At 42.3% G+C, this 16,198-nt stretch overlaps 1 long non-coding RNA gene across 1 annotated transcript; it reads left to right on the forward strand.

Annotated features, from left to right (window-relative positions):
• The first annotated feature begins 1,274 nt into the window (after positions 1-1,274).
• LOC112657441 (uncharacterized) lies at positions 1,275-12,269 on the forward strand. Its single transcript, XR_003135011.3, has 2 exons — positions 1,275-1,390; positions 11,205-12,269. It is a non-coding gene; the product is annotated as an uncharacterized LOC112657441 (long non-coding RNA).
• Positions 12,270-16,198: the final 3,929 nt, after the last annotated feature.

Consider the following 16,198-nt stretch of genomic DNA (forward strand, 5'->3'; position numbering starts at 1 on the left):
ATGGTGGGAAGCATCTGTTTTGGAAATGCATTTCTCACAGCAAATAACATTTGCATGATTGTGCCTGCAAATATCACCATGGCATTTGCTAAGTTAAACACAGTGCCTTTGCTTGCTTGACCTTCACCTTGCTTCAGACCCAAGATGCTCCTGGGGTCTGGGAGCTCCACCTTGGGGAGAGACTCTCCCCTCAGCTCTGTTCTCCGCGAGTGGGGTGCTTCCTTGTCAACCTGGGAGAGTATGTCTCTTGTACACACAGAACCCAGGTTTTAATCGAATTCGGACCCTGGTGGTCCAAGAAGACATGGAGGCAATGACAGTGACCTCTTACAGTTTCTCTTGTCTGCCTTCCATGAGCCTGTAATGCATAAAATGAAAGGCCTTTTCTATATATATCTTCACTATATTTCTATAGTACTATCCACTTGAGTAAACTTTTCCTCCTCTGCCTGTTGTTCCTCCTTCTCTGTGTTGATGTTTTCATATTATGTGCGTTGTGTCCCCCAAAAGATGGTAAGCTCCTGGCCGAGAGAGATTATATCTTTGACTAGGCTGACTCATCGGTACACGTCAATTCGCTATGTTTAGCTGTATGTGCATATGTGTCTATGTTAAGATCATATGAGTATAAGAGAAGTATATGGGAGGGTATATAATAGGTTGTTAACACAGATTATCTGGGCAACGGGTGACTAACATGGATGGAAGGGAGAGAAAAGTGGAAGTGGGTGGTTAAACAAAGAAAAGGACAAAAAGAGACCATATTAAAAAAAAATTCCTGCCATATCAGTTCAGCTTTTTGGAGGGCAGGGCGGGGAGAAAGCCAAGATGGTGAATCAGCAGACCACTTATTTACTCATTTATGCAAAATTTTACATGTTTATGCACCAAGAAATTAACATAGAGTACAATTCAGGAAGAGAAAAGAGGGGCAGCCCCTGTGGCCCAGCGGTTTAGCGCCACCTTCAGCCCCGGGGTGTGATTCAGGAGACCCGGGATCGAGTCCCACATCAGGCTCCCTGCATGGAGCCTGCTTCTCCCTCTGCCTGTGTCTCTGCCTCTTTCTCTCTGTCATGAATAAATAAATAAAATCTTATTAAAAAAAAAAAAAAGGAAGAGAAAAGAAGTACTATGCACATAACATTCAATCAATATCTGGCGGATGAATGAATGCTCAATAGTATGCTGTGTGTGATAATTTTATAGATTTGAATTCTCAAGGAGCTATTTAGTTGCTAATGTTACTATGACACTTGGAATGCTTGCAGTGTGTTCTCATAATCAGAATCCCTGATGTCCTCTGCTTCATGGGTGGGATAGACTGCCCGAGAGAATCCCAGTTTCCTCTATGGTCATCCTGTTCACCGACCAGCCGCATCAGAATTAGCTGGTATGATGGCTAGAAGTGGAAATGACAGGGTCCCAACCCTGGTATACTGATTCGAATCTGGCTTGGTGGGGAGAGGGCGCAGGGACTGGGGCGAGGGGAGGGAATTGGAAACCTGCATTTTAGCAAGCACTCCGGGTGATTTTTATGCTCATTGCTCCAGGAATGGTTAGCTGCCAAAGTGATGCACTGCTTTTTTAATTAACTATTCTTCAAATGCAACAAAGAGAGATTTATTATTTACTATATTTAAAAAATCATGTCTCATTGTCTGACCTTTCTTTGTTTTATTGCCAGTATTTAAAAGACCTAATTTGTGTGAACTTCATAATATGTAGATCAAACTTTGAATGGATCCATCTAACTTGGGGGGAGCCACATCCCCTGAGCTGAAAACATCTCAGGACCTTCTCCTGTGCCAGCTTTGTGCAGTGGTGACCTGGGCTAGCAAAAGAATCTTAGGTCTTTAGTCACCCTAAAACAAATTTCTGGAAACAAAATGCAATGTATCAAACATAAAAACGGCAAGGAGGATAATAGAACAACCCTTTGTGCTTTTTAAAAAATGTACAATATATGTATTTTTAATGTAGGATCCATGCTCTTACCACCCAGTTTTGTCCACTCTTAACATTGCTATGCTTTCTTCAAATACGTGTTTTCATAAATAAAACACGATAGAAAAATTGTGTAGTCCTCCCTGACCCATCCTTTTTCCCTCTCTCCAAAGGTAGCTACTATACTGAATTTAGTGATTTTCTTCCCATAAATATTTGTATTTTTTTTACTACATAATGTATTCATACACAATTTGGTTTGACATATTTTAAACTTGATGTAAATGGTATTACATGGTATGCCTTTCCCTGCAAATAGATGTGTTTGTTCAGTGATTTACCATGTTGACATATGTAGTTTCAGCTCATTTAACTATTCTGTAGTATGGCACAGTGTGCTACAGTGTTGTGTAGTAGAGAATGGCAGGATAGTATCATTAAAAGAGTAGCAATAGTGTGCTATAGTAGCTCCGATTTTATCTATTCCTTTCTCTGATGTATATTTATGTTGTTTTCTTTTTTTAAACGATGATGGACAATGTTGAAGTGATCATTTTTGATGAGTTTCTCTTTCTGTTGTGAGGATTTTATGTCTCTAGCAATGGACGTGTGGGCCACAGCATGTGTGAGTCTTCAGCTTCAACAGATACAGCTAAATTGTCCCACAGAGAAATTGCACCAGTGCCTATAACCACTTCTTGAATAATCTAGCAAGTTTTTCCTTGCGTGGCCTCAACTTTAAAAGCAGAAAACAGATATAAGTCAAAGAAAGGAAATAGCTTTGAGAATACATTTAATGATCAGTGGAACTTACTTCACACCATTCATTTTCCAATCTGAAGGCATTTCTTCCCTGTGACCACCTCCCTTCAAATCCAATCAGGGCATATTGGTTAAGCTCCGGTGTGGAGGCATTTGGGAGTGGGGATACAAAGGCGTACATGCAAAAGGACTTTTCTGAGAGTTTAAAGAATAACCAGGAAGCTAAGACATAAACTATAGATAACAATTAATTATTTAAATAACACTTTAACAGAGAGAAAAGGTATCACTGGATAGTGCTGATTCATCGTTGAATACGTTGTGCCTGCATTAATTCTATAGGAGTTCTCAAAAGGGGGAAAGTCAGAGGCTGTGTGATTCCAATTTGCCATAGAATGGTTTCCTAGCAACCATCACTACATGGGAATCAGCTAACTCTGCTTTTTGAAGCACACTTTAGTCCCTTAGAAAAATGAGTTAAATAAATGCCAGCTTAAAGTACAATTTGACCGCGTAAAAGTACATTTGAAATATATGACTTTTGAACAAAGATCTAAAGTGGTTTCCTCTCCCAGAACCTAACAAATGTGGATGCGTGGAAGTGAAAGGAGCACCAGATTTAGGAACTTGGGCATCTAATTCTTCACAGGAGTTGGGGCTGGACACTGATGAGCAAAGAGAGAGCAGACTGACTGGGGGTGGGGCAACAGCATGTCACACACTTGAATTATGGAAGCAAGCAATTTCCTAGGCACATGTGGCCCAGAAAGTCTTAGAGACAGCTAGAAGGTGGGGAGATCAGTCATTTGGGCATGAACCCTGGAGACTCTCTTCCTATCACCAGCTTCTATTTTGTTCCCAGAAACTAGCTCTAAGGGACCAACATCATGTATTTCCCAACATAGGAAAACCAGCATTACCTGATAGCCCATTTCTATTCCTCTTACCACGCTTTATGACCTCTGATGGTGACCTTCCCAGGAAGAAGGCTCATAAGGTGTCTGTTGATGTATTTCTAGCTCACTCTGTGCTTACGGCCTTGGAGCCCAAGAGAACCTGCCAGAATAAACAGCGCAGAAGTACAGAGTTTTCAAAGCAAACTCTTTCACCTAGGACCACATCAAGGAGAAATTTCTGGGGCTCTAGATTTGGAAGAGACTTTTCATGTATCAAATATATAGAATATAAAAGAAAATAATTCGGCCTTTCTATTTGGAGTTAGAATTGTTCCCAACTTTGCCTGAAGAGGAAACTCCCCTTTTACATTCCTCCTTTGTACAAAACAAATGCTATTAGATAGTGTCAGAGATACTTGTAAGAAAAGGAATACTTTTTTCTCTAAAGCTTAGTCAATAATACTGAGAACAAAATGTAAATGAAGAGATCCTGAAAAAACTCTTATTATTCTTAAAACTATATAAGGTTTTTAAATTAAGATAAATTTAGAGTTGATACTAGAATTCTGTTAATCACAGATCACTTTGGTGCAATTTTCCAGCACTGTAATTTCTGTTGCATATCAAATGTCACTGAAAGTCTAGAAATCAATGCTATGACTGTTTGGGAAATTTATGGATAAGTATTTTTTCAACATAGTGGACTAAGTCATACAATTAACCCATTAGGTATTCTTGACATTATTTTTTGATATACCAATTCTTATTAAAAATAATTAACTTCTTTGAATGTAATTATGGAATCCTACAAATATGTAGGATTCCAGCCCCCACCAAAGCTGGTGGCTCTTTTGGTTTCTGATATCTGAATTCGGCCTATACTTGTGGATGCAGTGGTATATTGGGACTGGCTCTCTTCCCATCTTGTGTTCAGTGATATATTGGCACCTTGGAATCAGCCACGGAGCTAGTATTTATACCACTAAAAGTGGCAAACACCACAAATCAGGATTTTTATCAGAGAGCCAGTTGTTAGACATTTATCATCACATCCCTGGGCAGATGTCATCTCTGTCATTACAGTGAATAGTGAATCCTAGGCCTTCCTTTGCCATTTGCCATCCAGCTCATGTGTGCCCAAGGCATAGATAGACTTAATTTTCCTATTGTCCAAGGGAAATATAATCAGAAAGGGAGTCTACAATCACTTCTTCAAGAAACACGTTTTTTAATTAAAAAAAAATTTTTTTTTTCAAAAAGCCTCATAGAGTCCATTCCAGGATTTGTTTTGTGTGATTATCTACACCACTAAAAAACCTCTGTTTCCATGGCTAATGGAGACATCTCTGAAAAACCAATTCAATCTTCTTGAATATTCCTTATTTTTCTTTCACAATGGACCCAGCCTAATGACCAGTCTGCCTATTGGGGAGCAGCTTTGATGCAACAGCCCTTCACAGACCCCCAGAGGACCAGAATCAAAAGTGCCTTTGATTCATGCTGCTTATTAGGAGCTTAGCTCCTTTAGTGCTAAGCATACTCCCTCCTGCTGGTTAAATCCCTTGTTTTTTCCTCTTGGTTGGACTAAGTATTCATCACAGATGGGCAGTGTGCTAGGTACTGGTCTGTCGGGGAAAACAGGAAGTGGTTTTTTTTTTTTTATTTTTTATTTTTTTTCACTAAAGCTAGGAGGCAATCCAGCATGATAAGGATTTAATGAGAGGTTTGAAAGAGCCCAGGTGACAGGTATATGAGGAGAAACCTGTACCTGGTCCCACTGGAATATCAAAAGTAGCTGAAACTGAGAGACCTGCAAGAAGCCTAGTGTTGTTGTTACATTTCTGTTGCTGATATATTTAAAAAAAAAAAAAAAGCAATGAAAAATGTGCTGTCATTTGGACTTTGGGGTTAAGTCCCTTTAGGCAAAATAGATATCCATCCATCTATCCATCCATCCATACCAGGATAATTTATTAAACATTATAAAATCCTAGGATCAAGTCTATTCAGGCTCTGTGGGAATCCCTTGCCTATGGGTAGACAGGGATCTGGGGGGGTAGGTGCAGTTGAAGAGGGGGAGTATCCACCTACTATAGGCTTGTTCCTCCAGGGTACTAGTTGTTGTGGAAGAACAAGAGGTCTTTTCCCATGAGAAGTTTATTTCAGAGGAGGAGCCACCATGTCATCTGTGGTGACAGGGTGAAGATGTTGATTTTATGCCTTTTGCACATTCCACTCTCTCTAGGCCTTAAACAAAGTGTTAAAAAAGAAAAAAAATTCAAAAGGGATAAAAGGAACCATTGATACCAACTCATAAGCCCTTCTCAGATCTTCCTTCCCAGCTTCATCCTGAGTCAGTCATGTCTTTTTCTTAGGGAGGGGGAGGAATGTGTTTGCCCTCACACCTGCTGACCTACCTACCACCTTCTGGGGGTGCAGTGCTACCCCAGTCTCTCCATCCATCTGCAGTTTTATCAGTCTTTGTATTATGCTTACTGACTCAGAAAAACCCAAGCAGAAATAGTAATTTGGTGGAGGATCACGTTCCACGAATTGAGTCTCATGCTGTGTTGGTCCCATAGATGCAATTAGTTACCCAACAGCAGAAAGCTTGTTCTGCTGTTGGCAGGTACCTTGGCACATTACCCATAAAACAGATGGCTACTGGTTCCACAAATTAGATTTCCAGATGATTGTATAATTGTGTGTCAACCAGCCACTCCTGCCTTGCCCTTCCTGCCTCCCAGATAAATGAGAGTGAATCTATGTAAATGCACTGACCTCCTATCAATTAACCATTCTTGTGGGTGAGAACACAGTTGGGACAGGATCTGAGGGAGGGAAGGGGAGTCTGCTCTTTAAAAACAATGAATTAGTCCTCAGTGTAGATGTCTTCTTGACCTTTCTCTAGTCCCCATCCCAAATGTTTTCCATTTGGAAATATTCCAATGTTCAATATCCAATATTCAATGTACTGACTGGATGGCACTTGGTCTCCCTTCAATGTGCTTTGATGACCAGGTTGAGAGGGATTCCCTTGCCCCAGGTCTGCACTTCTGATTCATATTGATGTGATGCAAATAGGAATCTTTCCCTATTACTAGGGGGATGGAACAGGAGGGGCTTCCACAGAAGACATGCTCATTGGTCCTCTCCTGCCTCCATACTTCCTTCTTAGAGGTAGTAGTTCTGCTGTATGTTCTCCTTCCCACCCCAATGGCTGTTGACTAAGAAACCAATAAGGTACTCTCTCTTGAAAAATGAGGAGGGAGGGATCAGGAAACCAGACGGTATCAATGCACAGGCACCAGGGTAAAGGTCTAGGCAGTCTTGCAGAGGGCCTCAGAAAGGTGCTGACTTTAGAGTCTAGTTGGTCACCTTCTCTTTGGATTCTAGTTAATCTGAGTTTTGGAATAAGTTTTTCTTTATGTTTGCATGAATGGTTTCTATGCAGCCAAATGATTCCTCTCTGAATGTCCTCCTACTCTATTTTCTTTCCCAAAGGAAAATCACAGAAGCCATGTCATTGTCTTGGCTATGACTATCTCCCAAACCCTGAAAAGTCAGATGCTCACCCCTGTACCAGGCAAAACATTCCTGAGCCAGAACCACAATCATGTTCAATTATGAATAAGTGGGACCTCATCTGAAGGCCTTTCACCTGTGCTCTATCCACTAGAGCAGTTACATAGCCCATGACTTGGAGCCACGACGCCAATGTTCTTTCCTCTAATTGCCAAAGTGACAGTGACGAAGGAGCTGCACTTCTTGGTCTTGGTCTTGTCTACTCAGTGGTGTTTGCATCATCATACTAATTGGATTGGGTAGGAATCATACCCCTTGATTTCCTTCCTTTCCTAAGGAAGTGGTTTGGAGTAGAGAAAAGCAGTGCCTCTCATGACAGAAGTAGTTTGGGATATGACTATTCCTTCAGCAAGGATGCAACTGGGCTCAGGCTTGAGGCCTGGCTTTGGTGAAGAAGAGTACCTGGAAGTGGGCTTACAAAACACCTAGACAGCTGGAGAAGAGGTTTATCCTTTTGGTTTTGATTACTTGGTTAGATTGCTTTTGCTTATTTGTTTTCTCATATTTTTAACAAACCTGTCTGGCAGGCTGTGTGTCAGAAGCCCGTTGGACTCATTCTTCCTAAAGGGGATGGTTAGCACTGTGAATATGATGAAAGTGACCTTCCAAATTCCTTGCATATGATGCGAGGGTGAGCAGAAGAATCACTCACATTTATATACCAGGCTCTAGACTTGGGTCTAGGTCTAGATCCAAGCCATGGTCAACTCAACCAGTGGCTACTGTTAACTGTTTAGAGATGGTCCTGCTATGAACCACTGGGGAGCTGCTAGCCAGCCCGAAGAGGGACTTGGGGTGAAACAATCTCTGTTGTTATAGTGTATTTGGCCAAAGGCACACTAAGGAGTAGTGACTTTGGGTGATGAACCTGTCTCCCCCTGTAGTATATTCTTTCTGTGTGTTTGTTGACCAGCTAGCTGGCAAGTGATATCATTGTCAGGGAAGTGCTAGCCCAAGTAAGTCATCCCCTTTGGCAACAAGTGTGTGAGTTTGTGGTTTATATAAAGCAAGGCAGTAAGGTCTGGTCATAGGGAAGAGGCCAAGAAAACTGCAAAATGATCATTTCCAGATGTGTCCAATTTCAGTATAGAGTCAGCTACCTCATGCATTCAGTCAGGTGCCCCTGTGACACAAGGCTAGCTGAGTGTTCAGCAGGAATTGCTCTTGTTCTCCTGGCCTATGTTCATTTATCTACTTTAACTTTAAGCTGACCTGTTTTCTTCCTTGAAATCCCTGGGAGTTTATAAATAGACAATTATGAAATTTAAATAAGCGCACACTTATAAAATAGGAAAAAATACTAAGACTCAGACCTTAGGCCAGGTTGTAGGCTGCCACAGATCAAAAAACAGCCTTCTTTGTACTTCACACAGTGGGACTGTGTCTGATTGGGGGCAAGTGGCTTGCCCTGCTCTGCTTCTTGGTTGAACAACCACACTTGACCTTTTCTGGCACAGAAGTGCCTTTTAGCTTCACATTCATGACTCTTTGGAAGCCTAACAATTTAGAAGGGTTATCTCTTCAACTCACTACCTGAATGAGGAACAAAATCCTAATGGTGTGATTAAAAAACATACAGCTAAGGCAAAAATTTTTCAAAGGATGAATAAATCATAAGGTATGCAGTAAATTCAGGAAAAGATGGTTTTATAGCAAAGTGTCCAAGGCCCAACCACTCTTGGCAGATGTTTACATGTAGTGGCATGCAATCATGTTGATATCTCCAAGGCTGCCTTAGGCCATTTGGTCAGGCAATGTCTATTGGGTATTTGCTTTATGAAAGGCAATAGGATTAAGAGCTGACTGGGGAAAGACAGAAAAGAATCTGAAGACCTGGTTCTTGTACTCACAGAGTTTATAATCTCATTGGGACATACCCTGAAGGTCAAATTATTAGGTAGTTCTCTGAAACCTTAAACTATGAAATATCAGGACACCAAGGGGTGTCATGGAAGAGAGGGACCAAGACAGTGAAAATCCATCCTTCTTGTTGGAGACATTTCTTAAACATATTCTGTGTTAAGATACATCCAACTAAGTCCTAGATCTAGCCACATGGATGTGAATGTCACATGAGGGTCTCTGATCTGCTTAGATCAAACCACCAATGGTGGTTTGTTAGATGTTCCATCAACATCACTTAAGGACTTTCAACCAATGAGACAATTAACCAAGAGTTCAATGTTACCAACTTCTTTTCTCTTTGAAGTCTTGTGAGGTGAGTTTCTATTCCTTGCCTCATTGTGATTGGATGGAATTATTAGTCACCAATAAGTGGTTGTCACCCTTTTACCAAGAATGTATGGGAGGTTAGCACTCTTGCTGGATATAAGGGTAATCAGATATCTGAATGTATGTGTGTGGGAGAGAGTATATGTGTATAGGGTAAAGGGTATGGATTTGAACAGTTATGTACATTTCCTGTGATGGGATAAATGACCCCAATAAAATGTGCGTGTTTTAATTTTCAACACTCATCCTCATGTGGCTTTCTATTTCTTCTGTGTTCTTGGCTGACAATTCAAGGTAGCTGGCACCACATAGGCATTGGCCTGTCAATTCTGGCCTCATGAGTCAAGCAGCCAGGTTCCCAGGAGGTTCTGTTTATTTAACCAACTGAATTCATGCTTTGCCTCTTATTTTTTAAAGTATCTTTTCATTAAGACAGCTAATCACATACATTTTCTAAAACTTTATTGCCAACTCTTAAAGATGGCTGAATTTCAGAGCAGTAATTAAGAAAACAATGAAGAACCTATGGGGTTATTATGCTAAGTGAAATAATTCAGAGAGAGGAAAACAAATACTGTGTGATTTCACTTATATATGGAATCTAAGAAACAGAACAAGTGAACAAAGACTCATAGATAGAGACCAGATTGATGGTTGCCAGAGGGGAGGGAGGTAAGGATAAGAGATATGGGTGAAGGGGATCAGGAGGTTATAAAATACATCAGGGAGATGTACAGCATGGTAACTATAGTGAATATTTCATTGCATATTTGAAAGCTGCTAAGAAAGTAGATCTTGAAAGTTCTCACCACAAGAAAAAGAATGTGTAACTATGGATGGTGATGGATGGTACCTAGACTTATTTTGGTGATCATTGCAGTGTATACAAATAAGAAGTCATGTTGTACACTTGAAATTAACATAATGTTTTATTTCAATTATACTTTAATAATAATAAAAAAAGAACAGCAGACAGATCAGAGTAGACTTTGAGAAACAGTAAGAAAAAAAAAAAAAAAACGAACAGGGCCATGTGGTGAAACCATTTAACAAATGTTGGCATATTGGTTAGGGATACTCCCATGAAACTGGAGAGATAAATCTAGGCCATGAAGAAGGATGTATGTATCCTACAGTAGGTATGTGGAGTTTGTTACTCAGGGGAGATAAAATAAGCCATAATGGAAAAAAAATGAAGTTTGGGTTGGTTCTTGGTTTGTAGATTGATAGGATATTGAGGAAAATGAAGCTTGGACATATATGACTATAATGTTTTTAAACAAGAAATGTGATGGCGTTCCTGTATCCCTCCCCCAGAAAAAAAATATTCCTCAGGATCAAGTTGGGAGAAAGGATTGACCTAATTCTGCATAGGAGGGCCTTTGTACGGGGCAGACAGCATCTCTCTTCATCAAAGTCTATGTAATATCACCATGACTTTGTGAAGACAGTTGACCTCTAGTCAATGGAGTAGCTCTTCCAGCTCAGTGAGGACCCACAAAGGGGAAGGCCTACCAAGTTTATGTGACTGAAGTGGCAGTAAGAAAAGCCTAGAGATTAGAATAAGGGAGAAAAAAGCCTCATCACATCTTCCTAACAGATCCTTTCTGGAATGATCCTTCTAGAAATGCAAGTTGGAGTGCCAGTGATGTTACAACTTTGAGAAATAATGCTCAAACATTTAGTATCCTTTGTCCATGTTCTAGAATTCTCAAAGTGGCTACAGTTGTTATCTCACTGAACCTCAATACAAATCTATAATATGACATTATCTCTATATTGCAGGTGAGAAAACTGAGGCCCAGGGAGCTAGAAGGTGGAGCTTCCAGAACTTAAATATGAGCTCTCTTGTTCTAGGTTGGGCATTTTTCTGCTCCATCATGAACTGAGCTGCAAAAAGCCCAGAGGCAAGATGCCAACACTGAGGATTCTGGAAGCCACATTCCAGAAGAAGCTTTTGAAGAAATTGGAGATGCTTGGCCTGAAAGAGAGAAGCTTTTAGAGGTGCTCAAGAAAAAAACTTGAGCTATTGTCAAATATCTGAAACCTGTCAGATGGAAGAGGGAAGAGACTTCCTTATGGCTGTAGAGGGCAGATCTAGGACTAATTGACTGAAATTGTGTATGAAGCCAGAGGGTAAATATAAAATCATGTCTGAAAGAGTGACGAGGCTTGAGCCACAGCACCGTGTCCAGAGAGGTCAACAAAGTGATGGAACCCAGAGCAAGAGAGAGCCATCCCAGGTACCTAAGCAGGTGGCACAGAGGGTCATCAGCAGAAGGGTCTGCAGCTGGAGATTTACCTGCTTTTGTGGGCTGTCTAAAGCACCACTCCCGCTCAGCTTTGATTCTCCTCCCAGTGGTTTCCACTGATGCAGGGGCTTCTCCTGAAGGGGAGCTCTGGCTGGTCAGTTTGGAAGGTTCAGAGTTCAGAGCTGACTGCAGACCACTCCTCCTTCCTGCCAGGATTGGGCAAAGCCCCTCCCAGGACAGGCCACTGTTCTTGACAGGCTCCCTTCCTCCTTCTAGCCCATTGGGGCTTTCCTGGTCTAGGTCTGTTGGCTGATCCCAACCTGTTTGCATCTGGGGTTCATGGGACTAGCTCACCAGCTAGTTTTGTGGCCACTGCTGCCCACGGCCAGGTTTCTTGATTTTACTGGTCAGTAGCTCTGGCTGTGGGGATTTAAGAAGATCCAAAGCCTGTGCTACGCCATTGCGGCCCTCCTGCGGGGACTCTTGGGCCTGTTCGGTCTGCCTGCTTCAGCTCTTGGGGTAGGGATCTGCTAATTTAATTACAACCAACTGTCTTAGAAACCGTCACCAGCCTATAATAAATAAACACTTCTGTGAAGGGGCTTGGAGTTACAAAGTAAGTCAAGCTCTGTTAGAACATAACTTAAAGGAACTCAAGAAGATTTAAAAACAAATGCAGGAGATTTTTTCACAGTGAGTTATCATCCTGGGCTGGGTAAGATATGTCGTTTATCCACATTTTGCATTCTTCACCCCAGTAGAGAACAATTCTCACAGTTGGATGTCCGACTCAGTAATCTGTCGGTTTTGCCTGACTAAAGTCACATCATTGATTGATGCCAAATCTTGCTCAATTAAAGGTTCATTTTTCTTTTGGCCGTTGGCAAATGCAACATTGATTATGGGTTATTAGCATCCACCCCCTCAGATTTTGAATGTACGAGGAGTGTTTGCCTGCATACCAACTACTGCGGCAGCAGCGAGGCTCCCACCCGCCCTCTGTCCCGGGTGCAGGGACACCTGCCAACGTGTCTGCCTGCAGGGAGGGCGAGGTGGCATCTCAGGGCATTAGAAAAAAGGAATCTTTCCCCAGTCCCCATCTCCCTGCCGCCACCCCCTCATCTTCAGGCTGAGAAAAATGGTGGTATTTTGTGATAATATTTGGGTTCTTTAACTTGTCTAATTATTCATTTGTTTGTTTTATGCATTCAGTAAGGATTCTTGAGGAGCAGTTTGTGGGGCAGATGAAAACCGTATAGAGGCTATAGAAGGAGGAGACTGGGTGAGCCCTGTGTGAAAGCAGTCTCTGCTTCTTCGCAAAAGTTGCTGAGCAGGATATGGAAACTGTGAGCCATACCTTCCCGTCAGGGCCTTCCTCTGAGGTTTTCTGAGGAGAGAGGAGACATCAGGCTTGACGAGTTTTTTGCTCACCGTCTTCCACTTTGGGATGGTCCCCGGGCCCCTCCACATGCTCTGGTCTTGAGCTGTGCCTCTATCCATACCACGGCTGTCCAAGGATGAAAGTAGCTGCTCTTCCCCACAGGCTGAGGCCTCCATGAGGAGTATGCTGCCAGGATGGGTCTGAGGCCCAAGGCTGCTTCTGTGGGGGTTCCTCGCCCCATCCCACCCTGTCTGGATTGGGCCCATGAGTCTCCACCACCACCCAGGGCCTTTGCTTGGTAGGGCTCCTGGAACAAATGACCACAGATTTAGTGGCTTAAAATGCTATGTATTTATTATTTACATTTCTGAAGGTCAGAAGTCTCACTGGTCTAAGATCAAGGTGCTGGCACAGGGAGTTCCTTCTAGAAGCTCCAGGGGAGACTCTGGTCCCTTACCTTTTCCAGCTTCTAGAGGCCATCTGTGTTCCTTGACTCCTGACTGCCTTCCTTCATCCTCAAAGCCAGCAGGGTAGTGTCCTCTCTCTTAGTATCCTCTGCTTTTATCTTCACACCCTCTTCTCTGAATCTCCTCCCTCTCTCTTAGATGAGGACCCCTGTGACTGGATCCACCCGCGTGAACTGAATTGCCCCGTCTCCAGATTCTTAAATGAATCACATCAGCAAAGCTGCTTTGGTTGTGTAAGGTCCCATTCACAGTTCCTAGGGATTATGACGAGGACATTTTGGGGAGACCATTCTTCCATCTGCCATACTCAGCTCCTTTGTTTAATTCTTTTTATTTATTTGGATTTTTTTCAATGTTTTATCCTGGTGAAAGACACATAAAATTGAGCATTTTAACCCTTTTTAAGCGTACAGTTCAGTGGTATTGAAGTGATTCATAATGTTGTCTGCAACTGTCTCCACCATCCATGGCCAGAAACTCTTTTCATCCCGTAAAACGGAAAGTCTACGTACCCAACTCCTTTGATCCCGACCAAAGCAGATAACTCCTCTGGTCTGGCATTCGTCAAAAATGGTAATAGCGAGAGCTAACATTTGATGAACGCTTGCCACGAAAGTCCCAGGTCACATAAGAGCTTTAGATACATTTTCTCATTTAATTCCTCCCCAGCATCTTAGTGAGAAACGTGAAGCATGAGAGATTACACAGCTCACTGAGTCACCAAACTAGGGGGCACCCGGAACAAGTGGTCCAGACGCACCCTCCAGCTGCACCCCACTTTCCTGGGAAAGGTCTGCCAGGATTCTAGGGCCCCCATAGATAAAGAGTTGTTCCTGAATGCTGCCTGCAGCCAGGGCACTTAAAGGATTTCACACGAAAGGCTGAAGATAAAACTTCTCAGAAGCCTTTGTGGCCAGTGTCAATTAACACCACTGCTCCAGGAGGTTGTTAATCAGACCCTTCTGTCTAAAACCTAATGCTGCTGAAGCAAGCAGGACTTCTCTACAAGTTACAGAATAACTGTCAAGCTTGTTAGTGGAAATTCCCCCCAGCCCTCCCCCATGTGGCTTGCTGCTGACGCTGCTGCAAAAAAATGCCTCTGCCTGCTTTTTCCAGCCATGGTTTCTAGACGGGTCTCTCATCTCATTGCTTGCTATTAGTGGTGATGGTCCTGTGGGTCAATTTTCTTTCTGGAGGAGAACTAGCAAATCTTCACAGGAACTCTGGCAACCCTGTAATCCAGCTGACTGCTGTGTGAAAGATCGGCCAAGAGATCAGAGTTTAGGAGAATGAAAAGGGCTCGCAGCCACTTGCCCTGAAGAACATGAGCCCGTGGAGAATCCAGGAAATGAAAATAAAATGCCCAGTTTGAATAGGGAGCCAACGAGACAAATCTTGTCTACGGTTTGGTGTTAAATGATGCCCTTAATCCCCTGCTCTTGGGACCTGGTATCTCTGCTGAACTTTGATCAGCCTTGGCTCAGAGTCTTTGCCTTCCCTGCACTGATGTTCAGGGCTGTTTGCAGGCACAGTAAATATTTGTCCTGTCAAATGGCATTTGGCTCTTCACATGTCTTGTTTAAGAGATAAATGTCAGGGATTTCTTCTCTCTCTCTCTCCTCTCTCTCTCTCTCTCTCTTTAGTGGGGATCACAAGGAGATATACGTACATTAATATCATTTCTACTTCCCTACCAACTGTAAGCCACAGATAAAGACTTATATCATCAGAGTTCTCATCTCCTGATTGGGTTTGTGTCAAGTAAAAGTGAAGTCACCCCCGCCTCAGTGATATACGTGTTATCAAGAGCACAGCCTGTTCCAGACCAGAAGCAATTTCGTTCTGACATGTCTCTGTTATTAAAAAGTTAAGGAAAGTAGAGAAGGGAATACAAAGATTAGATCTTTCAAAGATGAAACTACAAAGTTAATGGCACTGGGCCATCTGTTTGGAGAGGTGAGGAAATCTACAGTGACTGGGATTTCAGGAGGAGGAGATACAGGGAATCTACAGAAAGGAAAAAAGGAAGGAAAGAAGAAAAAAAAAAGACCACTTTTGCCCTATAGATATTATGTAAAGATTACAGGGATAAAGAGTTATAATCAGTTAGGAAGGAGCAAAAGCATTGGGGTAATGGAAGACCATCCCCTTTATCCCCGCCACAAATTAAAAGAACATGACTGGAAATGACGACTTCATACTTTCCTAACTGCACATTTATAAATGGCAAAGGATGCATGGCAAAGTTAGTAAGAGGTCTTTTTGTATGTGCTTTTGGGCAACTGGGACAATGATTCTGATTGACCTTTGGGAACTTTTTTTAGTTGAGGAAAGAGGTGTGGTGAGAAGCAGTAAGGAAATGTACTAATCCTGGAGGAGGGGGTTATGTGCTTGCAATAGTTGTACTTTGCCCACTGCCACTGGGGAGAGAGTCACATAACAGTAATCATCACTCTTGTGACGCTTATGTGCCCTCACTCTGCAACTAGTCCCCTCATTAAACTCCCTTTCATCACCCTCTTGGAGTGTTCCGGTTTCTTCCAGGATCCTAATCTATACCAAAGGCTGTGCTGAAGAAGAGACTTTGAATTAGAAACTAACCAAGGGAAAGAATTGGTGGTGGGGAGAGGGTCCCAAATAGAACATGTTCAAATTCTGTTGGCTAGAGTGAGCCAGACA

Source organism: Canis lupus, chromosome 8, assembly GCF_003254725.2.
Source record: "Canis lupus dingo isolate Sandy chromosome 8, ASM325472v2, whole genome shotgun sequence".
Lineage (NCBI taxonomy): Eukaryota > Metazoa > Chordata > Mammalia > Carnivora > Canidae > Canis > Canis lupus.